This window comes from Cydia pomonella, chromosome 2 (genome assembly GCF_033807575.1).
Source record: "Cydia pomonella isolate Wapato2018A chromosome 2, ilCydPomo1, whole genome shotgun sequence".
Classification (NCBI taxonomy): Eukaryota; Metazoa; Arthropoda; class Insecta; order Lepidoptera; family Tortricidae; genus Cydia; species Cydia pomonella.
In genome coordinates this window covers 14,683,448-14,706,281 of record NC_084704.1, presented here as the reverse complement: position 1 = coordinate 14,706,281, position 22,834 = coordinate 14,683,448, and the positions used below count along the sequence as shown (strand labels likewise).

Below are 22,834 nucleotides of genomic sequence, written 5' to 3'. Positions count from 1 at the left end.
TCATAAATTACGTCTATCAATGTCATTGATATGTCAATACTGCTATGAAGTGGCCAGTGACATGATTAGGTGTTATTTACGCTAATATGAAAATAGTTTGCATATCAAGGGCTAGGAGTTAAAACTCGATAATACAAGCAATAAAATACAATTTTGAGCTAATAAATTTTCATATGGTTTCATTTTTCTTTTTTGTGAGAGGCATACACAAATATCTAGATTTATAACGGAAAAACAATATTCAGATATGCGGCAACTTTATAAACAGCTTATTAATATTTTTTGCCTATTTGTTAAATACTCGTATTTTTGAAAGTCATCATAAAAAGTGATGCTATAGGTGTTTGTTTTAGAGTTCCGTACCCAAAGGGGAAAAGCAGAACTCTATTACTAAGACTTTGCCGTCTGTCTGGCCGCATCTGTAGAACCGTGACAACTGGACAATTGAAACATATATTATAGTTTCACCATGTCTATCTGTATGTCTGTTCTGGGCTATGTTCAGTGACCGTAAATACTAGAACGCTAAAATTTAGTTTGAATATTATACAGGATGGCTCATTTAGATCGGTCAGTATGGGAAAGTCTGAATCTATAAGACATATGAAGATCTGTTCTTACTCTTAGGAACCATGTAACCGATTTTCATAACAAGGAAAACTGCATTCATACATTTAAAAAAAAGAACTAATCTCGCTCGGAAATTGAAACTAGAGGATTTGAAAAAATATAACTTATATATATCATCTCTACTTAGATATCAATTGTGTAAGTCTTAAGCAGTAAATTTTACTATGAAATATGACGTCTAAAATGAATAAAATGCAGGGTATTTTATTTCATATTCTTTAATTTATTTTTGTACCTTTTTTTTGTAATGTTTGAATAAACCAGTGTCGACTTTTTTAAAATGCAGTTTTTCTTGAGGTTAAAGTCGAAGACATGGTTCCTAAAAACAGATCTTCGTATGTTTTTTTTTTTTAATTTCAGACTTTCCCATAGGTACTGAAAGTAGATTAGAAAACATAGTAGTGTGACTACTGAAAAATATAAGTGAAAAGTTTCTCTTATTGACCAATTGAAATGAGACACCCGGTACAGTACCTAGGTGTTATTTTATTCATGATACAAACTGCCAAAAAATATATAGATGATGGACGTACTAAACAATTTCCACTATGGGACTAACCACGAAATTAACCAAAACTTATAGCCGTTGAAATACATTTTGATCGATCGAATATCGATGTTTTGTGTGAGGTCGATATTTTTTTGACATTTACGGGGTTGGTCCCATAGTAAAAGTGGTTCAGTAGGTACGGTCGCGTGCATACATTTGTGACCCACTTAAGGTTGCACTTAAGGATGCACGCGACTGTCTATCTTTATCACTTTTTGACAGTTTGTAACACCTTGTATATTAAACGTGCGGAAGTGGTGAAATAAAAAGTGGCAAATGATTTTTTTAGGGTAATATGTTATAGGGCAGGAGGTATTTTATTCCATAAAAACCTTGATGTGTGAGGTATTAGGAAGGTTTTTAGGTCAGAAAATAATTTGTAATATGATACCCGTCATAACGTAGGATTTTTTTAGTATATGTAATCTCAATAGCATATATCAAATAGTTCACTTTAAATCGGAATCACTTACTATGACTGTCGGAAAACCACGGAACCCTACAACTAAGCATGGCCCGACATGCTCTTGACCACTTTCTAGTGGTATGGAACCCTTCATGCACGAGTCTGACTTGTACTTGACTATATTTAAACTTTTGAGGTACCATCAAACCCAAAAAATTACAGTTGACTAAATATATCGACTAAAAACGAAAAAATAAACTATTAATGCGATTAAATGATATTGCGTAGAATTAAGATTGTGCGAGATTGCGAACAGGGAGAATCGCTAATGTGCACAAATAATGACTGTGCACAGTAGCGACTGTGATGAAATGCCGTTGTGTAGAATTCAGATTGTGCAGAATTGCGAAAAGGCTGAATCGCTAATGTGCACAAATAATGACTGTGCACAGTAGCGACTGTGGTGAAATGCCGTTGTGTAGAATTCAGATTGTGCAGAATTGCGAAAAGGCTGAATCGCTACTGTACACAAATAATGACTGTGCACAATAGCGAATGTGGTTAAATACTTACTGTGAGGAATTTAGACTGTGTAGAATTGCGAATAGGAAGAAATGATATTGGCATGAATGTCGATTAATTCAAATATGCTTTTAACTGAATGGTTTTTCTCCCTTTTCTTTCAACATTATTCCAGGAGTGTACGGAATAAACGTTTTACAGCCAATCAACATAATCTGCTTCAAATAAGCAGTACACGTAAACAACACGATAAAAACTAAAAAGCAGTTATAAACAGTTTTATAGTTAAACCCACTCTGAGTTAAGACGAGCTATCAAAAGTTTACGCTAATGGTATTATGCTTTTGGCGAAATGGTTTGAAATGATGACTGACATTAAGGGACGAATGAAGCGTCATGAGTCATCGTATTTACTTAATCAATTAGAACTAGTTACGTAGTACAGTAAATTGAATTAGGTACCAAGTTATGTACGACCGATATACTGAACTCTGAGGTTCTACATTACATCTAAGATATCAACTTACCTACCTACTTATATATAAATACATAGTAACATTACTGCACTCGAAAGTCGACTATAGTCGAAATATTGAACGCATAGATTTTTTATATTTACTTATGTGATGGAAATAATGTCTATTAACTTGTAAGTTAATAAGTCAGTTAGTTACCCGTTGTGCAAAAATTGATTGTTCATTTGCATTTTCACACATCCATACTTCTATGTTATGCTACATTTTGTTCAAAATGAAAACCAACAAATATACAGTAAGTACATTTCTCTCAAATTATCTAAATGTATAGTAAACGTAAAAATAATATTTATATTCTATAAGTACGCAACATTTCCGTTATTTAAATTTTGTTTTATTAGTGGCGATTATGTCCTGCTTCACGCCAAATTTATTAAACAAGATTAAATTCCGAAGTCCCTAAAGACCGAATTCTGGAACAAATTGCAAATAAAACGTTTGTCGCGATATCAAAAAGCTTTGCCCCATAAATTAAAGGCAATATACATGTTAATGGTGTAAGGAAAATCTACATCTTCCCCTTTTCTCGCGTACACTTAGATTCATACGGGCCATGAAGCTGTTAAGTATGTTGAATGGATCAGGTATTTTTCCAAATAGGTAAAAAGCCGTCTTAATTCTTGACATATATTATTTTCCTTTTTAACGCTTTGTGTCATAAACACAAACATCACTTAAACGCCAATCTCCCGGGCGCAAGAGAGCTAATGTAAACCTTACTTGCAAGCGTGAAGGTTAAAATAAATAAAGTAGCTATAAAGCAAGATTTAAGATACTCACCCTGAAACGGGGTAAAACATAAGCTTGACGTCAGTCACATTATTTTTATTCATGTAGCGCTGTTGGTGCGTAAAATCCATGAAAAAATGAGTTTCTTGGCAAAATACATTTACCACATCCGATTTCAGTCGTCTTTCTTCCACATCCTCCCTAGTCCATTCACGAGCATCGCCGAAACAGATCGTCGGCTAACGCGCGACCACTGGCGTGTGACTAAGAGCATTGTAAATTTCGCACAAATGCACTCCTTGCAGAACAAGATGAAGTACTCCCAAGCGAACATTCTAGAGACTGCTTTTTAGTATATTATTCTTACTGAGTGATTTAAATATTCTTACGTTACTTTTAGCAAACGTTTTCTTTTTCTCTCTCATTAAAAATAGTGATTGAATAGGTGTGTAAATTCCTAGTGTGTAAGCGATCGAAGAAAAATGAGTTATGAAGTGCTAGGGCCGAAATAAAAAAACTGCATTCCAGCTGCCAATTGTATGGAAATCAGTGGTGACAGCATTCTGTGTAACTTGGTGATGTGTCGTATAGTGTAGTAGTTCCAATGGGAGAGCATGACCAGAGCCTGTATGAGTTTAGTTTTAGAGAACATCATTAATAATTCTCTACAAAATCCCGGTTCAGAACAATCTCAAAACAAAGTGAAAAAAAAGAACTGTAACCAAACATACGAACAGCAGGAGGTGAAAAACAACTACCGCCAGCAAAATTATGACAAAACACTCGATATATTTTCAAACGGAAATCTGTAAATCTAGCTAAAGCCTCCGGCTTCTAAATAACAGATGAGTTTCGTAAAAATCCTGTAGGAATTATGAGAACGCCATTACTCACACTGAATTTGAAATAGTGGGTGCGATGAGCGTTGCTGCAGGAAGGAATATGAGAGAGTTTAACACTGATGAATTTATGACTTTCCGTTCGAGTTTTAATAGTATGTTATTTTTTGTACGAGTAATGTGACATGTGTGCACGCTAGAGAGAACAATATAGTATCAGTACAATGAATCAAAAATATTGCATAGTTGATAAGTCATATAAATTAGTAAAATATTATTGCAATTTTTAAATTAGGTTTTTTTTTGTGATGATATTTATATTTTGTTTTTAAAAGAACACATTTATTTTTATTTTTACATTTTGGCGTTATGTAGGTAGCCCATGCGTACTTACTTTAGATTTGAGAAATAGATATCAGTGGATTTTTTTGCCTTGGACCTTTTTAACCCCCGTTACTCTGTTAGTGCAATGGTTCCGAAAGTTAACTCGTGTCCGACCCACCTAACAAAAACTGGCATTTTTCTGGCCCAACTCTTGGTCGTCTTAAAAAGGGGGCATAAAATGTTATCGGTAACGTTTAAATTCCCTAGTAGTTTTAGGGCCCACTTACCTACCAATTCTCTCGCGATCTACCAATGCTGTGTTAGTGGCATATCATATTCAGAAATAAAACAAAATATAGTTCGTAGAATTGTTCTGTAAAGCAAACAATTGGCAAGTCACTTTGAACAAAGGGTTACCCCGTCAAACTTAACACTAGCGAAAACTCAAGGAAATGAAATCCACAATTCAATGCAGCCAACAATCAAGAGAAACAGATGACACTCGTTTTTCTCGCATCCGTATTCTCGTATTCAAATTTGACGTTGACAAATCCCCGGTCATTTCCGGTTTGCGGCGGATGTTCATATCATTTGTATTCATTCGAGTCAGCGAAAAGATTGTTGATGATGCGGGGCGTGAATTAAAAAGGGGGATGATTGAGTTTGGTGACAAGAATTAATCTTGTAGAGTGAGCAGTGTTGATTGTTTCGAGTATTGCAAATCGATTATACCCATAATATATCTGATCAAACATATAAGATGATTGCCTTTATATACATCTAAGCCTCGAGCAGAATCTCAAAAAAAATGCAGCTCCATGCGCAGAGCAAGAAAAAACACAGTACATTATAGATACCGTACCTATTGAGTACTAATTTATTTGTCATATATATTATAATCAAAATATTGACACTTTTATTTCTAAATTCCGCATACCCTCAGTTTCAGTTCCTTTAGTAAAGAAAACCACATCGAATTTGCTAATCAACCGAACCTTTTTTATTTGTTTTTCGTTTCGAAAAATAAGAAACACTCTCCGTGCTGTGACCATTTCATTTCATTAGTCGGGACACGGAATGCATTGTCGATGTTTATCAGTTTTTCTTCTCGATTTTGCCAAAGCGTGGTCCCCGAAGTGCATACTAATTCTGTGATAGATTAATCAAGTTTTGTGGTTTTATCGAATCTGGTGGATGTAAATTAAGAGTAACGATCTGGACCCAGTTAGTTTTTTTTTTTCGTGTCAATTTGTTAGCAATGTTGATTGTTCTTTGTTTAGATGGTTTCGGTTCATGTTTTCTGTATTAGGAAAAGCATACGTTTACTGAGCTGTGACTGACCTTATCTTTTTTATTCTTTTTCTCTTGTAGCATTATGCAAACTATTTATTTAAAGCACCATACAAACATAATTATTCACATACTTACAAACCAACTGCTGATAGTAAGCAGGTATGTAGGATGTCTATTATATTTTTACTTTAAAGCGGATGAGTTACAAATAGTACAATTCTACATAGATTAGGTACCCAGCCCTAAAAATATGGTGTGTAATATATAATCCTAAAATTGCGACGCAGCTGTAATCAGCATAACTTCGCTTCACTAAACAATAGGATTTCTATAGCTTTCCTGTAAAAAACAGGAAAATATCCCCAAACTGAAAGCCACATCGGCGTGTTAAGCGACCCGTTCCAAAATCACCCTCGCGACTCAAAAGCCCGTATGCAAATGCTCTCCTGAATTTATTGTTATAACTTCTCTTTCGCTAAGTGATATTCGAGATTTCCTTCCAAATATGCTGCGAACTGTTCCCTATTTTATGTGTAACCTGTCCAATTTATCGAGACCCATCTAATTTTATTGATATTGCTGGAACCTTCCAGGAATCTTTAAGATTTAAGGATGTAAGAGTCCAAGTTAGCCTGGACAAGTGACTCGCATTTTCACAATGGTTTATTTCGTATTTTCGTTGATTGCTCCGAGCCGGCGCCATTTTCAAATTGAAGGTAATATGGTGCTAAATGAAAACTGATCGCTGAAAACTTTGAAATAAAGATAATCCTTCATTTGCATTTCACTTTTGAGAAACGAGAAAGTTGATTGTACGGCATTACAATCACGACGTTTATTTAGGAGTTCTGGTTGCGTTTGAATTTCATATGAGATGACAGAAAACCCCATGAGAAGTCTGTAAGATTTAACCTATTCAAGAATTATTAGTTTGACAGTTTCATTAAATTTATGTTCCATACACTTATCAAATTAATACAATACAATACAAATACTCTTTATTGCAAGCCTCAATGCAGAAAACAATACGATGATGAATATTTGTATAAAACATTTTTCTTTATGTGATGATATTTTAGATTCATTTTAGTTAATGATGTCTCTATTAGTTATTTGTAATGTCTTCATGTACCTACAGTTTTTGTAATTTGCTTCTTAAACCCAATTTTTGCTTTATGCTCATATGATAAGACAGGTTATGGGCATATAGTACCGCACAAAAAAAACCCGTTCTGTATAAGTACGAGTTCTTTTATCCATACTTAAATAAATGCTAACAGATTTTGATGACGACGCTCCGTACAATTAGTGTTGTCCCTTGAATATAATTCATCAAGTGGGATCTCCAGCCAGTGCCTACTGAACTAACTACACACTGAGAGTATCACGCGTGCATTAATCATCAGCTTTTATGTAAATTCGGTTAAGTGCTGATAAATGATGGTCAAGCTTGCCCAGTGAGATGGCCGAGCTGCTCTATAATGGACTGTGTTCACCCATTTTTTAAATTTCATTATTCTGGCTTGGATAAAGTAAATATAGAGTAAATTAAATTACATATAAAATGCAAGGCAAGGTATAGGTATGGGCACTGTGAATGTCATCTCGCTTTGTGTGGTAGGGCACAGCCAGTGGATGTCATTCCAGATCTAGAGCAGAGCCCAACTGGGGAAGTACCTCCACCTTACAGAAAACAGCAGCCAAATAACACTAGACCCTACTCATAGTGTTGTGTTCCTGCCGGTGAGTAAGGTTGCCAGAGCTCAACGAGGGGGGCGCGCGAGTTTAGGGTCGGCAACGCGCATGTAACTCCTCTGGAGTTGCAGGTGTACATAGGCTACGGAGACTGCTTACCATCAGGCGGACCGTATGCTTGTTTGCCACCGATGTAGTATACAAAAAAAAAAAAAACAACAAGGGGCTGCTTACAAGAACTGAGGGAACGATTGCAAATATCAAATTCTAAAAACGTAACCTGCCTCTTTGTCACTTGAGCGATATAGAGGCGGATAACGATTTTTGATATTTCTGGCCTATTGTTTTAGTTCTCAAGAGGAACAACCTTGTTGATTTTAGTTATATAGGTACTTATAGGCCAGGCAAGTAATTATTGCATTACCACGAGTACCGCTTTTTCAAATAATTATGTGTCTCCAAATAATTGAATTCATTTTGAATAATAAACGTAGATACACGTACTTTGGACGTGGTACTCGTAGGATGAATTATACTCTGGTTAAGTTTGAATAGGAACTGTAATTTATTTACAAATAACATTATTTTTTTAAATTATTATACAAAATAAAATTACAAAAAAATCTTTAATTTAATCTACATTATCATACATTGCTAATTGAAAAATATATTATATAATTAACAATGTCAAATAAATAAACAAATGAAACAAAACATGGGTCAATATATGGGTATTGACATAAATAAACACCTATAGCTCCCTAAAAGTTAGATTACAAACGTAAATCGCTACCGATAAATCCATCAACGTCACCATGTTTCATATTAATATATATCAAGTTACCGGTTCTCCTGCTCCCTCGGACTGTCCACTTGATTTCATTTTTCATTCTTAAAACGTTTTGTTCTCTGACAAGGGACTGCATTGAAAGAGTTTGTTTTGCTGACCCTTCTCGGGGTTGATGTAGCTGACCATTAACTAGTATTAAAGGTTTACTTGAAAAAGGGTGTGGGTGTTGTTATGGTTAGATTTGGGATCTGGCGTATGATGTATCACGTAAGGATTTACACATTTCTTTAACAAAAAAAAGATTGAATTACAACATCTAATGGCACAGCCCGATTTGAACTTTAAGATACGTCAAATATTAGGTCTAGAAAATTTACGACCATATTCATAATTATATCAAATTGCAGAGAATACAACATGGACTCGATGATAGTGATAACTAGAATCAAATGAACGAAATATATCCACTTAGCTTCCTTTACAAACCAAGTCTCCATCAACGTAATGGCTCACTACATCACTGACCAATACAAATGAGGTGCACTGTGCGTCAAACGACTCAAATTTGTCCAAACTAGTGCAGCTCAATCATAGCTGCGTTATGGGATGATACCGATTTATCAAAAATTACAGTATCAATATCAAATGATTTTGAATCTTATAAGTTTAGTGGGACGGTTAGTTTTTGCTTTATTCTGAGAGGAGGCCAGGATATGTTAGGGTTGACCAGAAGTCAAAAGGATTTATTTATGTAAATTTAATGTCGTCTATTTGGGATGGAATGATTTGTTATTGATTCAAAGGAATCAAAGACCTGTATTAAATCAAACATTTAAATAATAGTCTGCTAACCTTATCAAGTAATATTTAAGACAGTCAGGAGATTAGTTAATTTGTAAAGCTAACATAAAGTGCATTGTAGCATAAGTACAGCTTTAAATTGAAACTACTCTTAATTATATCGACAAAAGTTACCTATTGCAGTTGTTTTTAACATGTTTTTTTTTTTAAATTAGGTTAGTTTTTTGAATGAATTATTTAAAGATGTGGGAAAAATGTGAATAATCATAATTGTTTTCATTTATTCTAAAAGACAAATTGCCCCTTGGCTTCATGAAATTATTTATTTAAATTAAACTCCGTTAATACCCTAGCTTCCCCGATAATTAAGGCGCTAAAACTCGCTGCTGATTATACACCATAATCCTTAAAGGTAATATAACCGAAAATGAAAATAACCTTACAGTAATTTCTATAACGTACATTATCCCTTGACACTCTAAAATCAACTATATATTACAATCAATGATGTGAGCTTGAATACTAAAAAGTATTTTAGCCTTTAAGCTTCAAAAATAAGGTTCAAGTTAGCACGTAGTGGTGTAGTGTACGGTGGCAGCTTAGTGATTTTGGCAATAAATACTATAAGTTCTTTTGAACTTTGTAATCCTTAATCTAAGGTTCCATTTCGATTGCGCAGTCGATGAAGTTTTATTATACAGGCAGTGACAAATTGCGTTAATAAGAAACCTGTCGTGGTGGGATTAAGGTTTGTTAATCTAAGTTATTATTGTCACGGGATGGGTCTTTGAATATTTGCTCGACTGGTGTTGTAATTATCTGTATTGCATTGGTAAGCAATAAGTAGAAAAATTAAATTTTTAAGGGATTAATTACCTTCATCATATTCAAAAATCTAGCCTCGAAGTCTAAACCTCAAAGACCTTTACTGTGAAGGAATATGTTTAATGAATTATGATAAGTTTGTTAGCTTAGCTAAAATTGAGACTCAAAAATTTAACCCTTAGTATCTCCAAACTGTCTTTAAACATTCGGAAGTATTTAAATATTTTAGATAGGTATTAGCTACTTATACCTAACAAAAAAAATGAGTGCATCCCTACGGTGTTGGTTTTAAAACCACACTATCGCCGAATATCGTAAGCGGATTAGTATTTAAATTAAAATGGCGTCGCAGTAATTAAAATGTGTCACCCGAACAGAGGGTGAGAAAATGAAGCGAAAATAAAATGAAAGTAATGCTCGACTGACTTCTGCCTTTTAATACCTAAATACCTTCGAGTGTATAGATGTACGTAAGTATGTAGATATACGCCTACATCAGGTAGTTATAGGAAATCATTATTTACGTTATGAATGTGGATTAGATCTAGAGCTTTAAAAACGAAAATAACTTTTTCTTAAAAAAATACTCTTTCTTGGCATTATGCCGAGTGTTTACCTGTTTACTTTTTTTCTCTTTCTTTCTCTGTAGGTATGTATTGTATAACAGTGAACTTATGTTGAAACAAATGATATTCTATTCTATTCTATTCTAAATAGCTATGTTATTCCTGAATATTCGCCCCCTTATTCATAAACGCGCTACAAGCCTCGATCAACTAATAATCGGTAGCAATATGTCATCTAGACCATTTAAGACTTATGTACCTGTAAGAAAAGGATAAAATATAATCTTTATATTATCACTCTTGATCATTAGATTATTTTGATACATACTGTTTTAAGAGTTCCGTACCATAAAGGTACTAAGAGAACCCTTATGGTGAGACTCTGTCCGTCCGTCCGTCTGTCTGTCTATCACGTCCCTAAATATCGAGAACTACTTCAGCTATTGATTTGAAATGTGGGAAGTTATAAAGAACGCTAACTCAAACGCATTGAAAGTATAATTTTTATTATATTTTTAATAACCGTGGAAAATGCCCAATACGAAGAGGGGGCAAAATTTCAAAGTCTAGTGATTAGGTCGAGTGGGGTATAAATTGAAAGAGCTTAAATTGAACATTCCAAAAAATTTTTTTATTATTTTTTTATAGTAGAAATAATAGATTTATGAAAATGTGATAAAATTCCATTCCTCCCCCCACCCTTATCTCCGAAGCTTACCGAAGGAAAAATATTAATTTTCTACATAATATAAACATTACTATGAATTTTACAGGAAAAATATAATCAGATTGCCGGCAATTGTACCCCTGGTTTAAAATATATTTTTATCAATGTATGTATATCTACGAAACATTCAAATATACCAATTTCTCAGATCCACAATCACATAAGTAGATTAAGTAAGTATAGAGTGCAAGTAGGGTGCAACATTTTCCAACCCTACAGTAAGCCGCAGTGTTTAGCGGATTGAAATTTTCCTCTCCTAGCAATTATGGGATTAAAATTTTAATTGTAATATTGGCACATATGTGGGCTCAGCTCTTAGTATTAGTTCTTAAACCTAATGAATAGGTATTTAGAGCTAGACCTAGAGTCAGTTTGTTGGCGAGTTAGCTAGATTAAGAGTAGGTATTAAACCATTTAACATAACATGGTACATACTTAACAACTATCTCTAACATTACACAGGTACTATACTACTAGAAGTTGTCTATATAACCATAATTATTTGTATTTGAATATATTTTAACTGCCAAATAATGACTTTATACAGGGTATTTTTTTAGTCACCTACAATAATTTACGGGATGAATATATAGGTCACACTGAGCAACTTTTACTGTGGGTCCAACCTCTAAATAGCGAAAAAAAACGCCATTTTGGCTGTCTGACCTTGACATTTTCTATGGGCGAGTAAAATTTTTTTCGTAATTTCGGAATTAGTCGCATAGTAAAAGTTATTGAATATGACCTATATATTCAGCCCGTAAATTATTGCAGGTGATTAAATAAACACCCCGTATGTGTAGTAAAAGGGTTGAGTAGCACTTAATTTATGACATAACTTATACTTACATTACTTACATACTTTTATTTGTGTAGTCCCGACTTCCTAGGTGCATTCGGATTAAGAAGCTGGGAAAAAAATGGTGATAAAATGAATTTAGCGTTCTAAATTCTTTTTAACTTATAACTTTAATGCGATATCGTTTATCTAAATCACTATGCTCTAATTATTAATAAGACTAATAACCTATTTACATATTATAAAAGTAAAATAATGTAGTTAAGACAGGCCAGGCCATTAATCCGTATAAAAGCACCAAAACTAGTTATAAAGTCCATTTAGCACCCGGACAGTATCTTAAAGTCGCATTTTATCATTTTATTCAAACCAAAATCGTTGACAATACTAATATTGCTACACAATGCGAAATAAATGATCCCCATTTATAATGGCTAAGTACGGTGTGATAAGTGCTTTCATTGTGGCTGGAACTCTGTCACAGTTATGAATGTTTGGAAATTTTGAGTATACGGAATATGTGAGTTGCAACGACAAAGTTATAAAAAATATAGACTTAACGATGACTTTTAAAAAAATATGTTGTCTGTTGTCTATAGGTGATATCTATGTAAATCGTGCAATAAAACAGTAAGTTCAGTTATTATTCTCTGCGGCTGTACATAATTATATTATTTTACTGTAAATAGGTAAATAGGTACGAGTTACCTATTCTAACCTTGAACAATAGCACATTGTGCAACGAGGGGGGGGGTAAATGAAATTTTGGAAGCGAGGGAATTAAAGACCCGAGGTAGCAATATTCTTACCCCCGGAGTTACACACAATATTTTTCATCACATTTGCTCGAAAAAGATCTTATTTCATGCATGTATACTGAAGGACAATGCATAAAATAAGATCTTTTTCGAGCAAGTCTGATGAAAAATAATATTTACCTCAATGAATACTAAGAGAAGTAACACAATTGTTAACAACAGCTATGAATAATTCGGATCCGCCTGAAGTGAGTAAACCGTACTACATAATAGAGAAACACGAGGATCCAATTTTAATCGAGCGCCTGTTAAATTTAAATAGCAGCCAGTTGCGGTCGCGCTTGGCGTCGTGAAAAGTGCGTAGGAGTTTATTTTTACTCCGGTATATCCGGGTTGTATAAGTGTACATATCTTTCGATCCTTCCTAGTACGACTTATACAAATTTTGTTAGTCCGTTGTTATGGCCATACGAGTAGAAGCTTATACTGAAAACGTATCTAAATGGACCAAAAAATTGGGAACATTTTTTCTCAGTATAAATGAAAACGTATAAAAATGATATAAAAATTACACCTAACAAAAAAATTAGGTGCAAAATAGAGATGCCTATTTGCCAATCTTGCGGACCTGACAATTTGAACAAACATATTTTTAGCCAATAAAAAACGTTTGCTAAATAAATTTTTGTCTTAATAAAATTTGACGTAAAGCGATGTCAAATGATAATTTGACTAAATAAATTAAATACGAAGTGTAAATTTGCTAAAGATTCATTTGGGAAATGAGACTACTGCGATAAGTTTGTTGTGAAGTGAAATTTGGCAACGAGTATTTGGCCCAAAGGGAAGTACACCTCAGATATTACTGTACTTATCTATTCCTCTGAACAGTTCTAGACAGTTACTGCTGTATTTATATTTTATAACTACATAGTAGGTAGTAGTACCTAATCGAGTCGGTCCTAAGGTAAAGGCTTTAACATTTCACAAATTATTTAAATAAGGTACAAAAACATGTCAGAGACAATAAATAAAAACTTAAAATTACAATTAATCTAAATACAGACTATACAAAAATAAAACTACACTAAACTAAACTAAATCTAAAAAAGGTCCCTGCGGCAAGGTCCCGATGATGCTGGCTGCAATTATTAAGTAATAAATATGATATCCGGTTCGTCCTGGCAAGTATTAATTATGATAACAGTATTTTCATATTCAAGTTGACCCTTGCGACTTGTGTGGGGATGGTAGTACTATAAGCTGTAATCCTTCCGGCAATTACGACATGTCATTATGCAATAGGTACAACATTCAAGCAAAGTTAGAAAGCTCGGCGACGGCTTATGGCATTTAATTAAGAAATGTTCAACAAAGTTGAATTTGTGTATTTTATACAGTCACTCAAGTTAAAAAATGTCTTTAAGTATTTCTAAGTCACTAAACGCGAACGCACGATCGATAAATGTATTGAAAAATCGTAACATATATAAAATACATGTGTATTTTTTGCAAAAGTTTTCAGTTTACCATATCAAAATTATTTTCACGTTTATCACTTCTACAAGCTTGCTTCTGTGGTCTTGGCTTCGAATACGATTAATGTGTAACTGTTGTTCAACTCTGTCATAGGATTTTTTTAACAATGTACCTAGCAGCTAAACATTATGAACTAGCATTCAAATCAAAGTGCACATGAGAATTAGGTGTTAATTGAACTTGATTGGATTCGTTTTGGTGATTACAACAATAATACTTAATGTTAATAACCCAACTAGATAGTGTATTTTATAAATATCAGCATGCATCATAAAATATGGCCACCAACCGTCAAGCCTCCACATCCACGATCACCCCTAGTTAAGGCAAGATATTAAGATACGGCTAATCCCCCCATAACTTAGGCTCAAGACCGTTAACCGTGGTTTAGCCACTGACCATTGTCCTGCGTTTAATTTAAACGGGAAACTGGCTGAGTTAAACTGTAATGATTTTACTGGGCCCTGACACCCAATGACGCAGCGCAGCATATAAACTTATCATATACCTTAGGAGATTCGCTGCAAGGGTCAATTTAGGATAACTGCTATACATTTGGTAGTAATTTTAAGTTTGCATTAATGTGATGTAAGAGTATACCCGTAAATTTCGTACTAGCCTTACCAACTTCATCATACAGTTCAGTTTCGAACCATTTTAATCAAGTCGACGATTATATTATGTTTGTATTTAGGTGTCGTAAGATTTTATGCACTGACTCTTTATGCAAAGAGGTCCTAAGGGTGGTGTTTTGGTTTTTAGGTGTATTGAAAATGGACCCATATATTGTGTAGATATGCCCTTACAATTATTAGATCTATAACCGGGAAGTGTAATTTACTTTAATGTGTTATGAGGCAATCAGTATTGTTGTCTAAATTGTTTAGGGATGTTGCCTATGTAGAGGTCCTAGTGGGTAATGCTACGGCTTAATTTGTAAGATTCTAAACTTGAATAGGCATTCTGAGCTAATTTTTGATACCGATAAAGCTTTTGTACACTTTTTTTAGGTTATTATTTTTGTACCTACATATGGTTTACTTCTAGCACGCTAGGTAGAATGTCAATCATTTTATATGCATTAAAATTTTATCAATTAAACATCTATAAATGGAATGAACAGATATCACATAGGTATAAGAAGAAGCCTGAAATTTGTATACATAGCAGAAAAAGTAAGGGCAAATCACCTAGCTTGGTACTGGCATGTGCTTAGCGGAGGAACGAAAGTCATGTGACGCGAAATGTATAAGGAATGAAAACCAAGGAGATGGTGGATGGACTATGTGGATGGAATACAGATGAATGATAAGGCGACGAACAACACAGAGGTATGGAAGAAAAAGACACGCTGCGCCGACCCTGAGAGAATGGGAAAAGGGCAAGCGAATGATGGCGATCATGATATATAGGTACCTACTTATATGGATAGATTTGTAAATTTTTATACATATTTGTATAGGTTGAATATGACTTAAACATTTTTATTTATTCAAATCGGTGGAAATAAAAAAGAAACGAGCGATCGATTCGATAGTGAGCAATCTGCATTCTCCGCCCTTTTTGAAACATAAGTTACTAAGTACTCCTACACCTACACAATTTCACTAATTTCATTGGATTTTATACCTTTAATTTGTTCACAGACTAACGGTCCTGACTGAAACAAATTAAATAAATGCACTTAAAGTATAAAAACATTTTTAATAAAGGTTTTATTACGTTTCCTTTTTCTTTCTTGTAGCATCATCAATAATCATCATCTCAAATGTAAAATAATGATTCATTATGGCCCTTGTTGGAAAAATCTTTTTAATTAAGGCTATTAACGATAAAAGACGTGTGCAGCCAAGTGGAAAGCGGGGAGCAGCGACGTATGTAGGGGCTTTGATTGAAGTTATTGGGCTGATGAATAGTTCTAGTGCTTCTAGGGTGACATAATGTTTTGGAACAAATTAGGAACCTTTTATATTCCACCTTTTATATTCAGATTATTATGAAAAACCTATTACTTATGGACAGTTACCACAGAAAACAGGTATTTTAAGTTAAGAGTTAAAAATAACAAAAAAAATGCCCTTCGATATTTATCAATGCAAGTAACATAGAAAGCATATCTATTGGTAATAACTTCTCACTTAAATTAACGAAAACTTTAAGTTAATGTTGTTTTTGAATGGAGGGAGGTACTGACAAGCACAACTTAGAAATCATTCGCTTTTTGCTTAAAGAAACATAACCTAGGAAAATAAATCAAAACCAACCATAAAGCATTTCCATATCGCGGCTTCAGACAATGGGAGCGACAGCAAATTGATTGTGTCGTTTTGTTGCCCAGATCACTGATATGCTGTTCCTACCTAATGTGTGTTGTGTAAATAAGAATTTGATTTCAAAATTCAAGTGTGAAATCTTGTGTTATTCCCTAAGTAGGTGCCTTTGAAAAGGCTACTTTGTACCAATCTGTGCAAGAAGTTTTTATGTTTTGGGTCTTACTCACTCGTCTGTCGGTCTGTCTGTCTGGACCATTTGTCACAGCCAATTTGCTGCGAAAGTACTGGACCGATTGAGTTGGGTACACATAATATAATTAAGCGGATGACCGAAAGACGAAGTAACGAGTAATAAGTGAAAATAATAAATGAAAAAAAAAAAAAGAATAGCTCCGCCGTAACAGTGTCAGACACTGCCGTGACCAGGATTCGAACCTGGGTTACTACGGCCACAACGTAGGGTCCTAACCACTAGACGATCACGGCTATCGGAGCGGTGAACGGAGTGGCGAAAATGTCGACTCGGTTCCGTGAGCGTTGACGCGCGCGAAATGCGTGACGTCACTGCGTTGCGATAAAGCTTGGATGGATGTCTAACTTACTTAATGCAATTTGAAGAATTTGTTTTAGTGATGATATTTCTTTTTTAAAGTGTACTAAGTATATTAGTGTAGAAATGGGTATGTTTGACCTTATACATAACTGTAAAAAATATTATCTAGGTCCGTTTTGTAATAGTAGGAATATTACGATACAAGTGCGAAAAATAGGAAATTCGCAACGAGTGACGATAAATTACAACAAGACCGAAGGGAGTCTCCTGACCCTTTAAATTTTAGACATAGTTACGTAATGTGCTAATTATAGCACTAGTGCGGTAAAGTAACACCATGTGCACTGTAATAGTTATTTACGATACAAGTGCGAAAAATAGGAAATTCGTAACGAGTGGCGATAAATTTAAAAACGACCGAAGGGAGTGTTTTAAATCGACACGAGTTGCGAATAACCTATTCGCACATGTATCGTACAACGTTTTACAGTACTTACATATGACACTGTAAATTTTCGATATAGTTACATAATGTGCTAATTTACGCACTAGGGCGGAAAAGTAGCACCATATGTACTGTAAAAAATGTTATATATCATATTATATGTTTATTTATGTGTGTGTATAGGTATGTTTATAAATAAATACTAAAAATGTGATTTATTACGAATAGAACATGGATACTTAATAAATTAAACATAATAAACTAAGTAAGGATGTAAATCAAACAAAAACATTGCTCGATAAACACGGAAACAAAACAATAACGGAATTAAATAAACAAAAGACGATCAATTACGCCCGAATCGTGGGCACACAGGAAAATTGGTGCCAAATTGGTCCGCGGCAATTTGTGTTGTTTTCGACACGTGGCGACGCAAGCTAACCATGAGCTTTTTGGGGAGACTATTTTCTTCGATTTTTGGGAGATATTAATTCGTGAAGGCTAATTTAAAAGAACCAAATCCAATTTTACATTTGCCATAGAATAATAATAACATATGCACTAAACGGTGAACTTAGCGTTACATATAGATATCTGTAGATAAGTACTTTTATCTAATGTTAGCTACAGAGGGACCACACACATCTTGGGAGACAGTTGGTAGGTAGTAGATATCCCACAAAGAAATTAAAAATAAAAATTTCTGGTACTTAAATTAATTGCGAACTCCGCCCCTTTTTAGGGTTCCGTAGCCAAATGGCAAAAAACGGAACCCCGATGTACATTACCATGCAAACTTCCACCGAAAATTGGTTTGAACGAGATCTAGTAAGTAGTTTTTATTTAATACGTCATAATTGGTACGGAACCCTTCATGGGCGAGTCCGACTCGCACTGGGCCGCTTTTTTAACCTTATATTACCTTGACATACCTATTACCTATATAGCACATTTTTATTAATTAGGTAGTCCATTCGAAATCAGTATCGGTAGATGAAAATCGTTAATAGTGTTTTGAATAACCCATTAAAATATTATTTGACGTACGAGCTCGTATAATAGCTTGAATAACTAATCACTTAAATTTAACTAAGTAGGTACAGTCAGCATCAATAGTCTCGGATGAAACAACGCGCCAAAAGTATCTGATATTCCGGCTAGCTTTTCCAAATATAGATAAATCTCTAAAATTCAAGTTCAAAACCATATCTTTTACAGTCTTATTATTTTACATATACTCGTAGAACCATCACTTTTTGTTAAGCTGTTACAGAATGACTGAATAGTATCTACATACTTTTGACGCGTTTTGTGATCCGCTTAATAATGTAAACATCATCGATCACTGCATTATTATAGGGCTTATTATGTCTGAAATAAATGATTGAATTGAATAATACCTTTGTAGTAGATAAGTAATAAGATGATTCTTAGGCAAACTAAGAATAGGTATGCATATAAAATTGTAAGTTACCACTGTGAGTAAGTTATTTACTTACTTTTACAGTTAGGTACTACTATTACGAGCAGTTTACGATAATTGTGTCAAAATACTGCCTTGTTTAGGAAATTACTTAAACTACTTGTCCCACTAAGCACAATTATTTTGAAGCTTGACAACTGAATATTTGAAAACATAGCATTAACCCTCAACTCACTTGAGGGTAGTATTGAACACAAAAATTAGAGAAGGACATGCATTAATACGATTCACATGGTGCTTACGCCATATTTAATTTCAGCGAACGTCATTCATTTCATTAGTGAAAAGAGTTTCCTTGTTATATTTTCAGAATAATTTACTGGGTAACTATCTAAGAGAGTTTCACAAAAAGCAATTACGGGCACGTTTGTTGTTAGTTACAGTTACTTGGCGATTGCAAGTAATAAATTGATCATATTATTAAATGTGTTTATCGCATTGAGAAAATTAAATCAAAAACCATAATGTATGAAGTAAATAAAACAATGCACACTTTAAAAAGTTACACGACATGAAAAGGTTTGACCTAGTTCTAGATAGTATTATTGTATTATAATTAGTGTCAAAATTGTATTATCATTTTATTTTAGGTTCAATAATCAGTAACGTCCATACACCGGCTGTCATCCGATCACCGATCGGGCGTGGTCAGTACTTGGATGGTACCACCCGGGAACACAGCGTAATCGCGTAGGCTTTGTATTGTTTAGCTTGTACATAGCCGCAATATCTACATAATTATAATATGTCATTGCGATATAAATACGCAGCCGTCAACCTAATCATGTGAGACGACGCCACCCGCAAACTACGCAAATAAATAAAGCGACAGAATTTATCGACAACCATTGCTTCTCTTTACGTTTCACAGCGGGATGGTTATGAGCCAAAGTTGAGAAGCCCTGACGTACAAGTTGCAAAGGTAATATTACTCCCCATCCGAAAGTCCCTAAACCTTATAACTGACGAATAGAGGTTATTGCTCAAGCAGGGGTAGCGAAGAGTGACTGCATAATAAAATGGTTTTGATATAATGTGTACCATTTATAACGTATTGTGTTTTGATTGCGCATGTCAGTTTGCAGACTAGTTTCAGTCGACGGATGATCCTTGTATGAGAATAGGAAATGGTTATGTCTTGGATTCCGAAGCCAAGTTTGAATGGTCCAAATGGCAGGCGTTATAGACGCTCCGTTTACGAAGTTTATTGTCTTCAATGCTCTCGAGCGAGAAATATATGGATATAAAGACGAAACTGTTGATGTCAAAAATATTGAAGAACGATGGATTTGGAAAATATCGGAAATAATAGTAACAATTAGACTGTTTAAAGGTGCGTTATGTGATTTATTTGTAAAATAATTGTACTTAATATAAAATATAAGGTTCACGCACATGATTCATGCACGAGCACAGCAACGACACGTAATAACTTTGTAGTTATGAGTAACTATTGTTAGTTACTTTTAAAATGGGGCCATTTAGATGTCACATCAAAATTCGATCATATTTGGCAAGTGATAGCTCTATTAGAAATTCAAGTAGGCCTCTGAAAAGAAAGATAAATAAGAACTGTCACGGCTAACGCCCCAGAAGTTTCCCTTTCACAATTTTGAAAGGCCTGTATCAAGCCACCGCATTGATGGACATGGTATTATAAAACCACCGACACAGTTCAAAAGAACGGAGGATTATAGACCTTATTTATTTCAAAAAGTTCAATTGCACCGGTATCGGTTGAAATTCGGCAGCTAACAATGTCTATAGAAAAGACACCCCTCCACAAAGTGCATGTCGTACGAAGTATCATTTTAGATCAAACACGTGATAATAGCCATAAGAGCGCCCCTATTATTTGATACAATAAAAGTGAAGTGCCGACATATTCCGCATTCTACTGCGAAATGAGAGTCAAGCGTAAACTGACCGACCTGAAGATAATCTACGAATCTATAATGAACTCAAACCACCTTCTTATTAGGTTGAATTCAGTGTAAGCTTAGAATATATTTGTGAAAGATTTTAGGGTAACACAGGCAGAATGCACGGTGCTATCGTACGCAGTGAAACGGTCGGTAGGCTCGCAGATACGGACTAATGGTGATTGAGAAAAATATTGCTCCTGTACCAGTCGAACAATAATTCGCGGTTATGTCTTCATGAATATTGAAGATCTACTGATACCTATTTTATTTTGATTCCGGCAGTACGTTACAATACCGTCGTTAATGGAAATCATAAATATGTTGATACGCGACGCTGATGTCTGTTTTATTTTCAGGAGCAAAATATGATAATATTATATCGAATTGATATTTCCTTTAGGGAGTGAATGCAAGGGAGTTTATAAATTACACACTTTATGGTACACTGCCGGAACCTGTAAGCTAAAAACAATATTCCAATAATTATTATGATGATGTGTTCATGTAATGCATTTTAATACTAATGTAAATATGTCCATTACATTTGTATAGTTTAACACCATTTTATTATCCTCGCGAGGACAAAAGATAATCCCAATCCTAGTATTTTTGGTGGGTTCGAAAATAATATAGTTTTTTTTACGTAAATGTGCGCTAGGTTACTGAACAGATTCAAGTAGCGGGCAAAAAAAGCCAGGAAGGACAACGCTAGAAAATGAAAAGATTTGTTTTGCATACCTAAGTTCATTCATTTCAATTGCTTCCATTTGTGTCTAGCTTCCTTGTGACTGAACTATAATTACTAAGAGCAAAACCGATGAAAAAAAAAACACCAAAGCAGCATATTTCAGAATTCAAATCTTTAGAGATTACCCTTCTAGCAGAAATTATTAATATACAGTCAACTAGCCCGTACGAAAGGGGTGAATAAATTTAATATGACGACAAAGTGTCGCGTCGCAACCAGTAACGCGTACACAATTCGGTAATTAATACCCAGAATTACATTTCGCAAATAACCAGGGTATCTTTGGAAAGGGGTCTAAGTAGAAGCTTATTAAAAAGGGTGTATGACCTGACTCGCTTAATCCTGAGGTCTTAAGGAGCAATTAGCAAGGATAGAGACGTAATGAGAGGGGAATCTGGAAGTTTATTTGTTGAGTTTGATTTCACAGACTTTGTACAGTCAGCATCAAAAGTAGCGGATGAAACAACGCGGCAAAAGTATCTGATATTCTAGATAACTTTTCCAAATATAGATAAATTTCTAAAATTCGCGCTCAAAAGAATATCTTTTACAGTCTTAGTTGTTCTATATTAAAGACATCACTTTTTGTTAAGCTGTTACAGAATGGTAGATACATATGAAACGTAATTTGATCCGCTACTTTTGATGCTGACTGTACTTTGATGTTGCCTTTTAGTTCGTGTAGCTACCGTTGGCGCTTGTTGCGTATGCAGCTGTAATGTTCAGCCAAGGTATGGTTGGACCGGACCGATACAGTGTTATGTTTACGATGCTTGATATAAAAATAATCTTTACTTAATTTAGTCGTTATCTTTTATCTTTTATCTATTTTTCAATTTGTTCACTCTATATTATTTTGTCTTTTTCCTTCTTGTCTGTTACCTTTCGTGATTTTTCTCACTTGATGGTCTCATCGGAAGATCAGCGCTGGAAGCCACCAGCAACATGCTGAGATGAGGCCATTTCGTGGCACTTTATACTTCCTTTGTTTTTGTTATATCATGTAATTTAATGTGTCTTGTTTGTGTCTACGAATAAAAAAAATATTCTATTCTATTCTATTCTACTACCTACCTAC

The 22,834-nt window shown here is 34.4% G+C and overlaps 1 long non-coding RNA gene and 1 other non-coding gene across 2 annotated transcripts; one reads left to right on the top strand and one right to left on the bottom strand.

Moving 5' to 3' along the window:
* Positions 1-17,016: 17,016 nt before the first annotated feature.
* On the bottom strand, positions 17,017-17,088 carry Trnah-gug (transfer RNA histidin (anticodon GUG)). The gene has a single exon. It is a non-coding gene; the product is annotated as a tRNA-His (tRNA).
* A 2,458-nt stretch (positions 17,089-19,546) lies between these two features.
* On the top strand, positions 19,547-20,473 carry LOC133515599 (uncharacterized). The gene is made up of 2 exons (XR_009799048.1): positions 19,547-20,005; positions 20,162-20,473. It is a non-coding gene; the product is annotated as an uncharacterized LOC133515599 (long non-coding RNA).
* The last annotated feature ends 2,361 nt before the right edge of the window (positions 20,474-22,834 follow it).